The 14,771-nt window shown below is 41.1% G+C and overlaps 1 long non-coding RNA gene across 6 annotated transcripts in view; it reads right to left on the reverse strand.

Annotated features, from left to right (window-relative positions):
- Positions 1-14,390, reverse strand: part of LOC122435167 — a 98,107-nt gene extending 83,717 nt beyond the window's left edge. For 5 of the 6 annotated variants that reach the window (XR_006267606.1, XR_006267607.1, XR_006267603.1 and 2 more), the window contains exons 1-3: positions 14,257-14,390; positions 5,274-5,431; positions 2,478-2,610 (exon numbers count right to left, since the gene is read on the reverse strand). This is a non-coding gene — a long non-coding RNA (uncharacterized LOC122435167). Of the gene's footprint in view, positions 1-2,477; positions 2,611-5,273; positions 5,432-13,878; positions 13,940-14,256 lie in introns of those variants that run through there. The other variant, XR_006267604.1, reaches the window with a different exon arrangement.
- Positions 14,391-14,771: the final 381 nt, after the last annotated feature.

The raw sequence follows: 14,771 nt of genomic DNA on the forward strand, positions 1-14,771 counted from the left end.
GGCCTTGGTCTACAAAAAGCAACTTTGAAAAGAAGGAAAATGTTAGAGGATAAGTACTTTCTTATTTCAAAACTCATAAATCTATAGTAATCAAGGCACTGTGGTAGTGGGATGAAGGTAGGAATGTATATCAAAGGAACAAAATTAAAATTCCAGAAATAGACCCACACATATATGGACAACTGATTTTCAACAAAGCCACAAAGGCAATTCAGTGGAAAAAGGAGTCTATTCAACAAATGGAACTGGACAATTGGATAGCCATATGCACAAATATAGACTGTGATGGATGGGGCTTCCCACGTGGCACTAGTGGTGAAGAATCCACCTGCCAATGCAGGAAATGCAAGAGATGCAGGTTTGATCCCTGGGTAGAGAAGATTCCCTGAAGGAGGAAATGGCATCCCACTCCAGTATTCTTGCCTGGGAAATCCCATGGGCAGAAAAGCCTGGCAAGCTATGGTCCATCAGGGTCACAGGACACAACTGAGCATCTGAATGTGAACTTTGATCCATATAATGCACTACCTACAAAAGTTAACTCAAAAAGAATCCTTGACATAAACTTAAAAGCTAAAACTATTCTAAGACTCTAGAAAAATACAGTAGAAAATTCTTGTGACCTTAGGTTTGGTAAAGATTTCTTAGATATGACATCAAAAGCAAAATCAAACCATAAATGAACAAATTGATGCACTGAATTTCCACAAAATTCAAACTTATGTTCTTCTAAGAACACTGTTGAGAGAATAAAAAGACAAGCCATTGAATGAATGAGAGAAAATATTTGTAATTTGCAGATCTGCCATCCAGAATTAAAAATCTCACAAAGATCAGTAGAAAACAGACACTTCAATAAATAAGTGGACAAAAGATTTGAACAGATACTTCACCTAAGATAAACACCTGTCAAACAAGCACATGAAAAGATGCTCATTATCATTAGTCATTAGGAAAATATAAATGAAAACTATGAGATATCACTACACCCCTCTGAGAAAGTCGAAAATTAAAAAGAATGACCATACCAAATATTGGCAAGGTTGTGGAGGATGGAACCCTCATATCTCATACGCTGCTGGTGGCAATGAAAAATGCTCTGACTACTTAGGAAAAAAGTTTAGCAGTTTCTTAGATAGTTAATTTTACAACTACCAATTTTACCAACCATTGCGCTTGTAAGTACTTACATAGAAAGAGAAAATATATGTCCCAGGAAAGAATTATATACAAATGTTCATAGAAGGTTTATTTCCAAGAGCCCCAAATTGGAAACAACCCAAATATCCATTAACAGGTGAATGGACAACAAATTGTCATATATCCAAATAATGTGATAGTTCGACATTACAGAAAAGGGAAACTAATCTATAGTGACAAAAGTCACTGGATGCCTATGAATGAGGTAGGTTGAAGTAGAGAGAGAGGCAAAGGAGAGCTTGATGGGCATATTACTAAGGAGCACAAGGAAGCCTATTGAGATGATAGATATGTTCATTATCTTGACTGTAGTATTAGATTCACAGGTGCATACATATATCAAAACTTAGAGCATATATTTTAAATATCCACAGTATTATTGTATGTTGACCATACCTCAGTAAAATATTTGAAATATATTGATATATTCATAATTCTCTGATGCAATTAATCAGGTGAAAACTTCCTACAGTTGTGCTCTTGTGGTATTAACACATCTTATCAAATATATCTTATATATATTTATATGATTTATATGATATATTTATATATATATATAATATATCTTATCAAATGGGGCATGCTCCATATAACCAAAATAATCATATGCAATAAAATATACCCAAATATTTAGGGTAAGTTGATGTTCATTTCTTTCTGAAGTATAGAAATAAAAATATTACATCCCAGGGAAATCATAATGATATTTAACAGAATTGGTTCTTTCAGGCAATGTGGCTGAGTATCATTTTGTTAGGACAAACTTTAAAGCAAAACTGCTTGCTTTTAAATAATAAATTCTATGGCTGACATTTTAAACCAGCACTTGGAAATTGTCCGTATTTCTAAAAACACACATGTCATTATAAAAGGGGCTAAAACCTATTTGCAACAGGGAACAATCTACATTACAATGTCAAATTGTTAGGAAGATCTAACAACTGCATATTTGCATACCCATCTGAGAGACACAAGGGAATCACTGATTATCATTAATTATAAAGTATGTTTACTTATTTAACTATATTTATTACAAATGAGTGTTAAAGATAAATTGCCTTCCCAATTGGACAATCCATTGCTTTTCATCACAAAGGAAAAAAGTCTTCTCTCAGATGGGCCTCAAGAGTTACTAAAAAGCATGTAGCAGCCGATGGAATGAAATCCCACCTGCCAAACTCATTCCCATGATGAGATAAAAGTAGCTACTTTTAGGCTAGTTTGTGAACCTTACAGAGATATCCCACAACGTACTTTTGTCAGATCTATGAACTCACTTGAGTTAGGCGTCATATCCAACTGAAGATGTGAAGTGTTGGGGTCTCCTGAGGACTGCTGCCCTTGAACTTCGAGTAGAAGCTCCATCAGTCAACAGGACACTGATCCTCAGAACCTGTCTCCTTCAGACACCTGGTGAGAAAGGCCACTGGCATGAGGGTTGCACAGGGAGAGACACATCCAGCAATCACCACGGTTTATCAGAGAAACTGTGCCCCACACCATGCTAGTCACTGGGTAGTTACAATGCCACTGAAACAACCAGGTAGTGATCGTAACAACCAGGTAGTGATCGTAACAACCAGATGTTACAATGAGCTTCCCACCATGGCCTTTTTCTTCTCCTTTTCTCATCTATCCCTTAACAACAAGGTGAAAAAGTAATAAGAAGTGGCCTGAATTCATACAGACGTTCATGATCCCGCAATAACCACAGGGCCATCGGCTTACTCCTGTGTTAGCACTGAATGTTCTCAGCGATCCTGTGGGGAAAGCATTCTTACCCCCATGTTACAAAGGGGAAAGTTGAGGCTCAGAGAGAGTCGCTACCTGTCTCACCTCCCGCGCCCCTGCATTAGGAGGAAAGTGGCTCCAGGACGCCCCTGGCGCAGGACACCGCACTCACTGGGGCCGGGCGGGACCCCAGTGCTTTACCTACGAGACAGCGGGGCACCGAGACCCAAAGCGGGAAAGCGGCCACTTGAGTGTGGATAACTTTGTCTCCCCACACCCCAGGGGGGTCCAGCGCCCACGGCAGGAATTCACTCTCCCAACTCCGTTCCAAACACCTAAGGCCGAAACCTGCTGTCCTCTCCAGGCGCTTCTGTCTCCATTAAAATGTCGTCAAGGTCGCCTCGTTGACGTCACGTTTCTATAGCAACCGCCAGGAGCAGGCAGATCCTCCACCATCTTAAGTACCAACACCTTCCCACCCTCCTGCACCCCCTTGTCTTTAGCTTAAAGTAAAACACCTCAGCTCTTCAGGCTGCAACTGAGAAAACATACTCGTTAGAGCCACTAGACTGGGACCCCGGCAAACTAGCAAAAATCTTCTGTCCAGTATGGTGGGACAGATTCTGTGCTTGTGGTCAGGAATTGCATTTGCCTTAAAGAGACAGTAGGGGGCTTCCCTGGTGGCTCAGCGGTGAAAGAATCTGCCTGCAATGTAGGGGAAGGGTGGAGGGTTTTGATCCCTAGGTCAGGAAGATCCCCCGGAGAAGGAAACCCACTCCAGTATTCTAACCTGGGAAATCCTACGGAAAGAGAAGCCTGGCAGGCTACAGACAATGGGGTCGCAAGAGTCGGACACGACCTAGCAACTAAACCACCACCGGGGACGTGTTATTAGAACATGGAGACCCAGAGAAATATCCTAAGGTTCTGGGGAGATGAGTTAGCCCTCCCTCTGAGGGTGAACTTAATGTATACGATCACAGTCCGTACTAAGCAGTTAGCCATCTGCAAAGAAATAAACTGTCTGATTACATGACTGAATGATCTAGATACATAGAGAAAAATGTCAATGAAGAAATCTGAGTCATTTCAGGGAGGCAAACCTAAAACATTTAATAGGCAGAAAACTAAGTCATTTAAAGCATACATTGGTTTTTCCTGGGGAATTTTTATCCTCCATTCCTGATATTTTATCTCCTACATGGAGGAACAGGCATGACCAAACCCACGAGGCCTCTCTATATAACTCACTCCTCTACCTAGAGAATCATTTCCATTGTTAGTGAGGTTGGATGAACAAACAAGTTGCACAGCAGAGGCCCTCTCCCATCAAACTCTTGAAGCAAGCTGCCCTTACAGAGCACATGTTTGCTCTGCCCTCAGGAGTGGGTCTATGAACAGATCCACAGCTCTTCTCCTCTTTTCTGTCTCACTGACTCCCAAACTATTCCTACGGTTTTGCTCCAATTTGGTTGAGTTTTTAAGAGGCCCTGGAAATACATTCTTCCACATCTTGACTCCAAACCGATTAAGAAATATGAAAATTAAGGAGAAAAATACATCAACTTTGTTCCTTATAAAGCTGATACTGTAGAATGTGCCTAAGATTTCACACAAGGCAAGTGGGCTTTGTATTCACGAACCCCAGAACTGCACAGATTTATCCACCCTGCAGTGATGTATCTGGACAGTCAGAAAGAACCAGGACTGCAATGCATATCTCTCTGCGTTCTAGTGAAGGCATCCTATGTGTACTCAAGAAGAGTGGCTTCCTTGCAAGTCTATCCTTGTAGCAGGAGAAAGCGTTTCAGGACACCTTCTTTGAGAAACTCTTCTCAAAATGGGTAAACTCGGCTTGTTCTGACTGTGTACCCACAAGGCCATCTTCTGAGGATACGGCTTTCTATGTATCTCAGGGAGCAGTTTGCAGCAATACCCTCTTCTTCCCTTCACAAACATGGCTGCAGCAAAGCCTTGTCTGGGCAACGGGATTGGAAAAAATTTCTGAAATTCCAAGAGTATGATGAAAATCATACATCATGAAATTTTATCCTGGGAATCCAAAAAGGAATTGAGGAAATGTTCAAAACCTATCCCCACATATAAACCCACACACAGACTATAGCCAAAATTATGAAATCCTACCAAACCTCCACAGGTCAGCAAATCCCTGTCTTATCCAATGGTTACAAACTGTAGAAAAAGAGAAATCACCATATGGCTCAGATATCCATTTCTTTTTGACAAACACCACCAAAACAATAGCCATATTTTCATCTCTCAGGATACTGTGGGTTGACTGGGTTCAGCTGGGTGGTTTTCTGCTCCACGTGGAGTCTCACCTGTGGCTGTTGTCAGCTGGAGGGTCCACTAGGCTAAAACATCCAAGAAAGCTCATTCGCATGGATGAGCACTGGTACTGGCTTCTGCTGGGGAATCAGCTGGGGCTGTTGATAGAAGCGTCTTGGTTGTCCTCCAGATCACTCCATGTGTAGGGTTACTGGATTATATTTAAACCATTTAAATTTGAATTTAAAATAAACAACAAATATTCTTAGTGTAAATTCATTGCAAGAAAATATTTATTTCTTCATCTGAAGTTCAAGTACAACTGGGCATCCTGTGTGTTTACTTGCTAAATCTGGCAACCCTAGCAAAGGAGCATGTGAACCTACAAGTCTAAGAACAGACCTTCTGAGGTGACTCTTCACTGAGGCCTGCCTGGGAAAAATGAAGAGATTACATTTGGAAGTAAAGAAAAAAGCTGTTAATGGCTGATGCTGGTAGAATGAAGGGTAAATGGACATTGCCATACACTATTGGCCTTGGAGTACAGAATGAAGCAGGGCAAAGGCTAATAGAGTTTTCCCAAGAGAACGTACTGGTCATAGCAATGACCCTCTTCCACCAACACAAGAGAAGTCTCCACACGTGGACATCACCAGATGGTCAGTACTGAAATCAGATTGATTATATTCTTTGCAGCTGAAGATGGGAAAGCTCTAAACAAAGCTTCAGCAAAAACAAGACTGGCAGCTGACTGTGGCTCAGATCATGAACTCCTTATTGCCAAATTAAGACTTAAACTGAAGAAAGCAGGGAAAACCCATTCAGGTATGATGTAAATCAAATCCCTTAGGATTATACAGTGGAAGTGACAAATAGATTTAAGGGATTAGATCTGCTAGACAGAGTGCCTGAAGAACTATGGACGGAGGTTCATGGCATTGTACAGGAGACAGGGATCAAGACCATCCCCAAGAGAAAGAAATGCAAAAAAGCAAAACAGCTGTCTGAGGAGACCTTACTAATAGCTGTGAAAAGACGAGAAGCAAATGGCAAAGGAGAAAAGGAAAGATATTCCCATTTGAATGTAGACTTCCAAAGAATAGCAAGGAGAGATAAGAAACCCTTCTTCAGTGATCAGTGCAAAGAAATAGAGGAAAACAATAGAATGGGAAAGACTAGAGATCTCTTCAAGAAAATCAGAGATACCAAGGGAACATCTCATGCAAAGATGGGCACAATAAAGGACAGAAATGGTATGGACCTAACAGAAGCATAAGATATTAAGAAGAGGTAGCAAAAATACACAGAACTATACAAAAAAGATCTTCACAGCCCAGATAATCACGATGGAATGATCACCCACCTAGAGCCAGCCATCCTGGAATGAGAACTTGAGTGGGTCTTAGGAAGCATCACTATGAACAAAGCTAGTGGAGGTGATGGAATTCCAGTTGAGCTATTTCAAATCCTAAAAGATGATGCTGTGAAAGTGCTGTACTCAATATGCCAGCAAATTGGGAAAACTCAACAGTGGACACAGGACTGGAAAAGGTCAGTTTTCATTCCAATCCCAAAGAAAGGCAATACCAAAGAATGCTCAAACTACCATACAATTGTACTCATCTCACACCTTAGTAATGTTCAAAATTCTCCAAGCCAGGCTTCAACAATACATGAACTGTGAACTTCCAGATTCTCATTCTCAACAGGTGACACCATGCCCAAGGGACTGAAGATGGGTTCTTGAGGGTCAGGTTTGATAGATATTACAATGATCTGGGGGGGGGGGCATTCCTTGGCAGTCCAGTGGTTAGGACTCTGCACCCTTGCTCCTGAGGGCCTGGGTTCCATACCTGGTCAGGGAACTAAAATCCCACAAGCTGTGTGGTGCAGACCAAAAAACAAAACAACCCACAATGGTCTGTGAACCTCCAAAAGACCACAGCCACAGTACACAAACAGATCAACTACATCTGGAATATTAAAAATTTCACATTCTTCTGGTGAGTGGGATTAGAGGTGGTTAGGCAAAAAAAAAAAAAAAAAGTCTGAAAAGGCTCCTGACAATGAAAGAAGATTGACAAACACTGCATATACACAGTGACCTCTTATGTAGGTGATAGGCCATCGGGAGTTAAAGACAGGTCATTTAAAATTCCCCATAGATACTCATTCAACAACACTCTTGTTGCTGTTGGTGTTGATGATGCTAATGATGATTGATGATGATGAAAGCGATGGAATCCTGCCCCTGGGGTCAAGAGAATAGAGTATTGGGATTATGTGAATTAGCAACAGATGTCTCCCCTATGAAAGATGATATGGAGGTTAAAGGAAATTAATATTTACAAAATTAATGTAGACAAGTGGTACTCTAAATTGCATTTCCTTTCAACTTAACACTTATTCAGTTACCTGTTTAATCCTATACTTCAGATAAGGGTAAGAAGTTAGGAGAGGTGAAGTAAACCAGGGAAACTGCTTTGAATGCCTGCACAGTACTTGAACTTGAAATAACCCTAAAACTTTCCCCATTATATTCTGAAGCTACCAGGGCTCTAAATGCCATTTTTTCTCTTGACACTGGCATTCAGTGCTGTCCAAGGTATTGCTCCATTGGTTAATAATGATCTATATTACTTTTCCATTGAAGTATAATTGATTTAAAATATGTTAGTTTCTAGTATAGAACAAAGTGATTCAGTTATACATATATGTACACATATCCTTTTTAATAGTCTTTCTCATTATGGTTTATTACAGGATACTGAATATAGTTCCCTGTGTTATACAGTAGGACTGTGTTGTTTATCTATTTTATAGATGTTAGTGTGTATGTGCTAATCCCAAACTCATAATTTACCCCTCCCTGCTCCCCTTTTCTCCTTTGGTAACTGTAAGTGCATCTTCTGTGTCTATGAGTGTGTTTCTGTTCTGTAAATAAGGTCACTTATATATTTTAGATTCCACATATAGGTGATATCCTATGACATTTGCCTTTCTCTTTCTGACTTACTTTACTCAGTATCATAATCACTTGGTCCATCCATGTTGCTGCAAATGGCATTATTTTATCCTTTTTTTATGGCCAAACAACATTCGAAAAATGAAGATCATGGCATATATATATATATATACACATATATATATATATATATATATGATGTTTAGGTTGGTACCATGTCTTGGCTACTGTAAAATGTGCTGCTATGAATATTGGGATGCATGTATCTTTTCAAATTAGAGTTTTTTTCAAGATATATGCCCAGAAGTGGAATTGCTGAATCACATGGCAACTCTATTTTTAGTTTTCTAAGGAACTTCCAGTATGTTAGCAAATTTGGAAAACTCAGCAGTGACCACAGGACTGGAAAAGGTCAGTTTTCATTTCAATCCCAAAGAAAGACACTGCCAAATAATGTTCAAACAACCACACAGTTGCACTTATTTCACATGCTAGCAAGGTAATGCTCCAAATCTTTCAAGCTAGGCTTCAGTAGTATGTGAACCAAGAACATCCAGATGTTCAGGCTGGATTTAGGAAAGGCAGAGGAACCAGAGATCAAATTGGCAATATCTGTTGGATCATAGAAATAGCAAGGGAATTTAAAAAAAATCTGCTTCATTGACTAAAGCCTTTGACAGTGTGGATCACAACAAAATATGGAAAATTCTTAGATATGGGAGTACCAGACCACCTTACCCATCTCCTGAGAAACCTGTACGCAGGGCAAGAAGCAATAGAACCAGACATGGAACAATGGACTGGTTCCAGATTGGGAAAGGAGTACAAAAAGGCTGTATGTTGTCACCCTGCTTATTTAACTTCTATGCAGAATACATCATGTGAAATGCCAGGCTGGATTAAGCTCAAGCAGGAATCAAGATTGCTGTGAGAACTATCAACAACCTCGGATATGCAGATGATACCACTCTAATGGCAGAAAGTGATAAGGAACAAGAGAGCCTCCTGATGAAGGTGAAAGAAGAGAGTGAAAAGGCTGGCTTAAAACTCAACATTCGAAAAATGAAGATCATGGCATCCAGTCCCATTACTTCATGGCAAATAGATGGGGAAACAATGGAAACAGTGACAGACTTTATTTTCTTGGGCTCCCAAATCACTGTGAACAGTGACTGCAGCCATGAAATTGAAAGACATTTGCTCCTTGTTAGAAAAGCTATGACCAACCTAGACAGCATATTAACTAGCAGAGACATCACTTTGTTGACAAAGGTCTATATATTCAAAGCTATGGTTTTTTTCACTAGTCATGTACAGATGTAAAAGTTGGACCATAAAGAGGGCCGAGCACTGAAGAATTGATGATTTTGAATTGTGGTGCTGGAGAACTCTTGGGAGTCCCTTGGACAGCAGTGAAATCAAACCAGTCAATCCTAAAGGAAATCAACCCTGAATATTCATTAGAAGGACTGATGCTGAAGCTGAAACTCCAATACTTTGGCCACCTGATGAAAAGAGCCAAGTCACTGGAAAAGACCCTGATGCTAGGAAACATTGAGGGCAGGAGGAGAAGGGGGTGACAGAGGAGATGGTTGGATGGCATCACAGACTCAATGGACATGAGTTTGAGCAAACTCTGGGAGACAGTGAAGGACAGGGAAGCCTGGCATGCTGCAGTCCATGGGGTTGCAAAGAGTCAAACATGACTTAGTGACTGAACAACAACTACAAGGAACTTCCATATTACTTTCCCTCTTGGCTGCACCAATTTACATTCCCACCCACAGTGTAGGAGGGTTCCCTTTTCTCCACACCCTCTTCAGCATTTGTTATTTGTGGAATTTTTAATGATGGCCATTCTGAACACTGTGTAATACCTCATTGTAGTTTTGATCTGCATTTCTCTAATAATTAGTGATATTAAGCAACTTTTCATATGCAACTGGCCATTTGTATGAATAATGACCTATATATTACTATTAAATTATACTATAATTACATATTTGAAAACACTATGAATGGTAATTTTTTATTCCCACAGCCTCCTCCCTGAATTTGGGATTCACAGAGATCTAGGGAGGAAGTGAATATGAAGATGCCACTGAGTGGGTTTCTAAAAGCATGGTAAGTAGTGGAAAAACCACAGCAAAATATAACACTGACTGATGGAGTTTTCAATAAAGTAGCTATAGTAGAAATCTATGTACGTTTCAATGTATATATAATACATAAGGCAAATATACCACAAAGGAGGTGGTAACAGGAACCTATTAAGGTGAGGTTTCTACATATCAAGTGGCAATATACTGATTCTGAATAGACTGTGAAAAGTTAAGTAGGTAGTTTATAATCTACAGAGCAACCACAAAAAATGTTATACAAAGACAGATATTCAAAATCAGAGTAAAAAACATTAAAATGAAGTACTCCAAGGCATTCAGATAAGCCAGAGGAAAGCAAGAAAGGGGAAACAGGGTAAAGAAAACCAGAGAGGACCAACAAAACATGAAAAATAGTGGTAGATCTAAATCAAAACATACCACCAATAATTAATTGTCAATGACTTAAATACATAATTAAATGAACTAGATTGTCAGAATGGATTTAAAAAACAATAAAGAGAAACACAAATAATGCTCCAACTATATGTTGGCTACAAGAACTCACTTCAAATATAGTGACATAGGTAGTGTAAGAGTAAAACAATGAATAAAAACACACCATGTAAACACTGATCAGAAGAAAGCAGGAGAATCTATTGATTATATTATCAGACAATTGTCAACTTGAAAACAAAGATAGTTACCAGGGATAAAGAGGGGCAGTCAATTCACCAGGAAGATACAATAATTATAAATATGTATTATACCTAATAACAGTCTTAAAATACATGAAGCAAAACTGAAGGAACTGAAAGGGAAATAGACAAATCCACAATTATAATTGGGATCTTCAATATTCCTCTCTCACTAATAGAATCAGTAGGCAAAAAATCAGCAGTCATAGATGAACTGAACACCACCATCAACCAACTAGATTTAATTGACATTTATAGAGTGGTCCACTCTAAAACAGCAGAATGCACATTCTTTTCAAATGCACACAGAACATTCAGCAAGATAGACTATGTCCTGAGTCAAGAAGCAAATCTTAATAATTAAAAAAAACTGAAACCAAACAGATTGTGTTATCGGACAATAATGGAATAAAATTCTAGAAATCAAGAATAGAAAGGTAACATGAAAATCTCCAAGAACTGGGAAACTGAACAACACATATTTAATTCATGGGTCAAAGAGAAAGTAAGTCTCAAGGGAAATGAAAAATACATAGAACAGAAATCAACTATACTTCAATTAAAAATACATAGAACAGTATTAAAGTGAAAATAAAAGCAAAAACCTACAGCTATCAAAATTGGGGAGTCAGAAAACACATAGGTCATTTTCAGATTGACTACAAAAAGACACAGGAGATATTTTTGGCATAATGGAACTCTTGTATATCCTGATTGTGTTGTGGTTATACAATTGTATGTAATTTTCAAGGCTTACCAAACTGGACACTAAAAGAAGTGAATTTTATTTTCTGTAAATTATACCTTAATGAAAACAATTTAAAAGCATGCATCTGCATGAGACAAGTGCTCGGGCCTGGTGCACTGAGAAGACCCAGAGGGATGGGGTAGAGAGGGAGGTGGGAGGGGGGATCAGGATGGGGAATACATGTAAATCCATGGCTGATTCATGTCAATGTATGACAAAACCCACTACAATACTGTAAAGTAATTAGCCTCCAACTAATAAAAATAAATGAAAAAAAAATAAAAGCATGCATCTTGTTAAGTGAAGAACATAAGTAGCAGACCAGCATTATTCTGTCATTCCAATTTCATATCTAACAAATAAATAAAACAGTTGATGAGTAGACCATTGTATCTATTTATGTATGTATATTTCAATATACATAGAAAATTGTATGCCAAGTACCAATCAAACAGTAGCAGTGGTTGCCTTTGGGGAGTGGAATGCAAAGGATTTCACTTTGTCCAGCTGTGAGGCATTTTAAACCACATGTAAATTATTTATATTTATAATCCATCATGAAACAGTATATATGGAAGATATTATGATAAACAGAGTACTGAGGAAAATAAAAATAATATTCAATATACACTTAAAACATATTTGTCTAACTCTTTGATCCACTGAAATTAATGTAGGAATGATAATTAGCTCCATATGGTTTTTAATCTAAAAAGGCAAAAAATAAAATCAAGTTCAGTGGCTACAGCTAAAAATTTAAATAAATGTGATCTATGTTCCTTCAGAATTATAGTTCATTTCAACCCTGAATATTCATTGGAAGGACTGATGCTGATGTTGAAGCTCCAATACTTTGACCACATGATGTGAAGAGCCAACTCATTGCAAAAGACCCTGATGCTGGGAAAGATTGAGGGCAGGAGGAGAAGAGGGTGACAGAGGATGAGTGGACTGGATGGCATCATGGACTCAATGGACACAAGTTTGAGCAAACTCCAGGAGATGGTGAAGGACGGGGACGCCTGGTGTGCTGCAGTCCATGGAGTTGCAAAGAGTCAGACATGACTTAGCGAGTGACCAACAACAAAAGGGAAGATGTTCTATCCTTGGTGAATAATAATAGTATCTTTTAAGAACATCAAATGATCAGGAACTGTGACTGGGTATGATTGTAATAGAGAAAATGTTATGGGGGAATATGGGCATCTTGTCCATGAACAGTTTCTAGGTAGGTTCTCACTGGATTTTGTGATATCCTGCTCTTAATGGCAGTGTCATTTTTTAATGGTTGTGCCCCGCCCCCCGCCTTCCTTTGTTAGGTAGAACCTACTAGGCCCAAGATGATAGAAGACTTCCAGTTGACCCCGAGCCTCATTATACATTCATTGTAACACATTAGCATGCTAAAGGACATGATTTTCTAGCAAGAACTTGAAAATCCATCCAATTGCTCTTTTTGTACCTCTGACAGAGCTAGCTTTGGCAGTGTGGAGGGAAGAGGGCCCAACCCCCTCCCCAAGGGGACATGAACCCCTTGAGGAGTTGAGCCCAGGAAGACACTCAGTCATGTCAAACACACTCCCGCTGCTTGCTTCTTCACGGGCAGTACGGCTATCAGCTAGGAATGTCTTTGCAAGGATCGCAAAGGGAAGGGGAGATACACAGCCCTGCCTCTGGAACTTCGGTCCTCTGAGCAGATCTGGAGGTCTTGCATTGTATAAGTGAACCTGTTCCTTCCAAATAGAGGCTTGCAAACACAGGCTGGGTGGCTGCCTCTTCTTCCCAGAAGGAGGCTCGCTTTCCCCGCATCCTGCGAACTCCCTGTCCCAGCCGCCCGGAAAATCGCTTCTTGGAGTTCATTTCTTAGGGGCAGTCATCTCTGAGCTTGGAGACATAGGGAGTAGCCCCACACTCACAGGGAAAGGCAGAGCCACCTCCACACATCTCTTCCGTCCCCTTTGCTCTGTAGGAGAGCTCTAGTGAGCCTAGGCCTGTCAGGAGAATTCTTGGTTTTTACGAGAACACACCCTGTGTGTGAATCTGCATACCCGACCTAGGGGCCACAGGGCGCCTGTTTCGCTGGAGTGGGCCCTGAAGCGGTGCAGCCTAGCAAGAGCTTGAAAATCCATCCAATTGCTCTTTTCTTACCTCTGACGGAGGAGCCTGGTGGGCTGCAGTCCATGGGGTCGTTAAGAGTCGGACACCACTGAGCGACTTCACTTTCACGCATTGGAAAAGGAAATGGCAACCCACCCCAGTGTTCTTGCCTGGAGAATCCCAGGGACGGGGGAGCGTAGTAGGCTGCCGTCTATGGGGTCGCACAGAGTCGGACACGACTGAAGCGACGCAGCAGCAGCAGCCGCAGCCGCAGTGGAACCCACCTCCTGCCTCTGCACAGCCAGGCCGCTGGAGTGCTTCTTCGGCGGCCTTTCAGTTCTGGCGATTCGATAAACAGAGAGCCCCCCAATCCTGATGGAGCTCGTCCCTCCTCTCTCCGGACCAGGCAATCGCGCCCTTTTTCTTTACCTGTGCTCGGTCGGTGGACGGCGAATGCTCCGGCGTGGACAAGTGTGGATGCCGCCTTCCGGTCTCCGTGGCCCTGCAGGGGAAAAGGATGACGCCTCCTCTACCGCTAAGCAACTCGGAGCCGCCAGACGGAGCCTCTTCGCCCAGCTTTGGGTAGCTGAGTCGAGGCAGCTCGGTTCCCAAGGCAGAAGCGGCCGCCCCCGCCCACTCGCTGGGCACTCCCAGCAGCCGCCGCTTCTTTTAACCTCTGCGGGTTGAGACAAAAGAGCCTGATGAGTCGGGCAGCCAGGCCAATCAGCGGGGCGAGGGGGCGGCCTCCCCGCGCAGCCTCCTGCTCAGGGCCATTGCTAGCAAAAAGGAGTAGCTGGCTGGCGGAGTCTGCAGCAGACAGGCGCGGGAGCCAGTGCGGTGTCAAGTGCAGCTCGGACTGTTGGACCCTGCCGATTGGCATTTTACCGTGAGTTTGCTGCTTGCCCTTCACTTTCTTTCTCTTTCACCTCTTCCACCTCTGCTGT

Source organism: Cervus canadensis, chromosome X (assembly GCF_019320065.1).
Source record: "Cervus canadensis isolate Bull #8, Minnesota chromosome X, ASM1932006v1, whole genome shotgun sequence".
NCBI classification, from domain to species: Eukaryota; Metazoa; Chordata; class Mammalia; order Artiodactyla; family Cervidae; genus Cervus; species Cervus canadensis.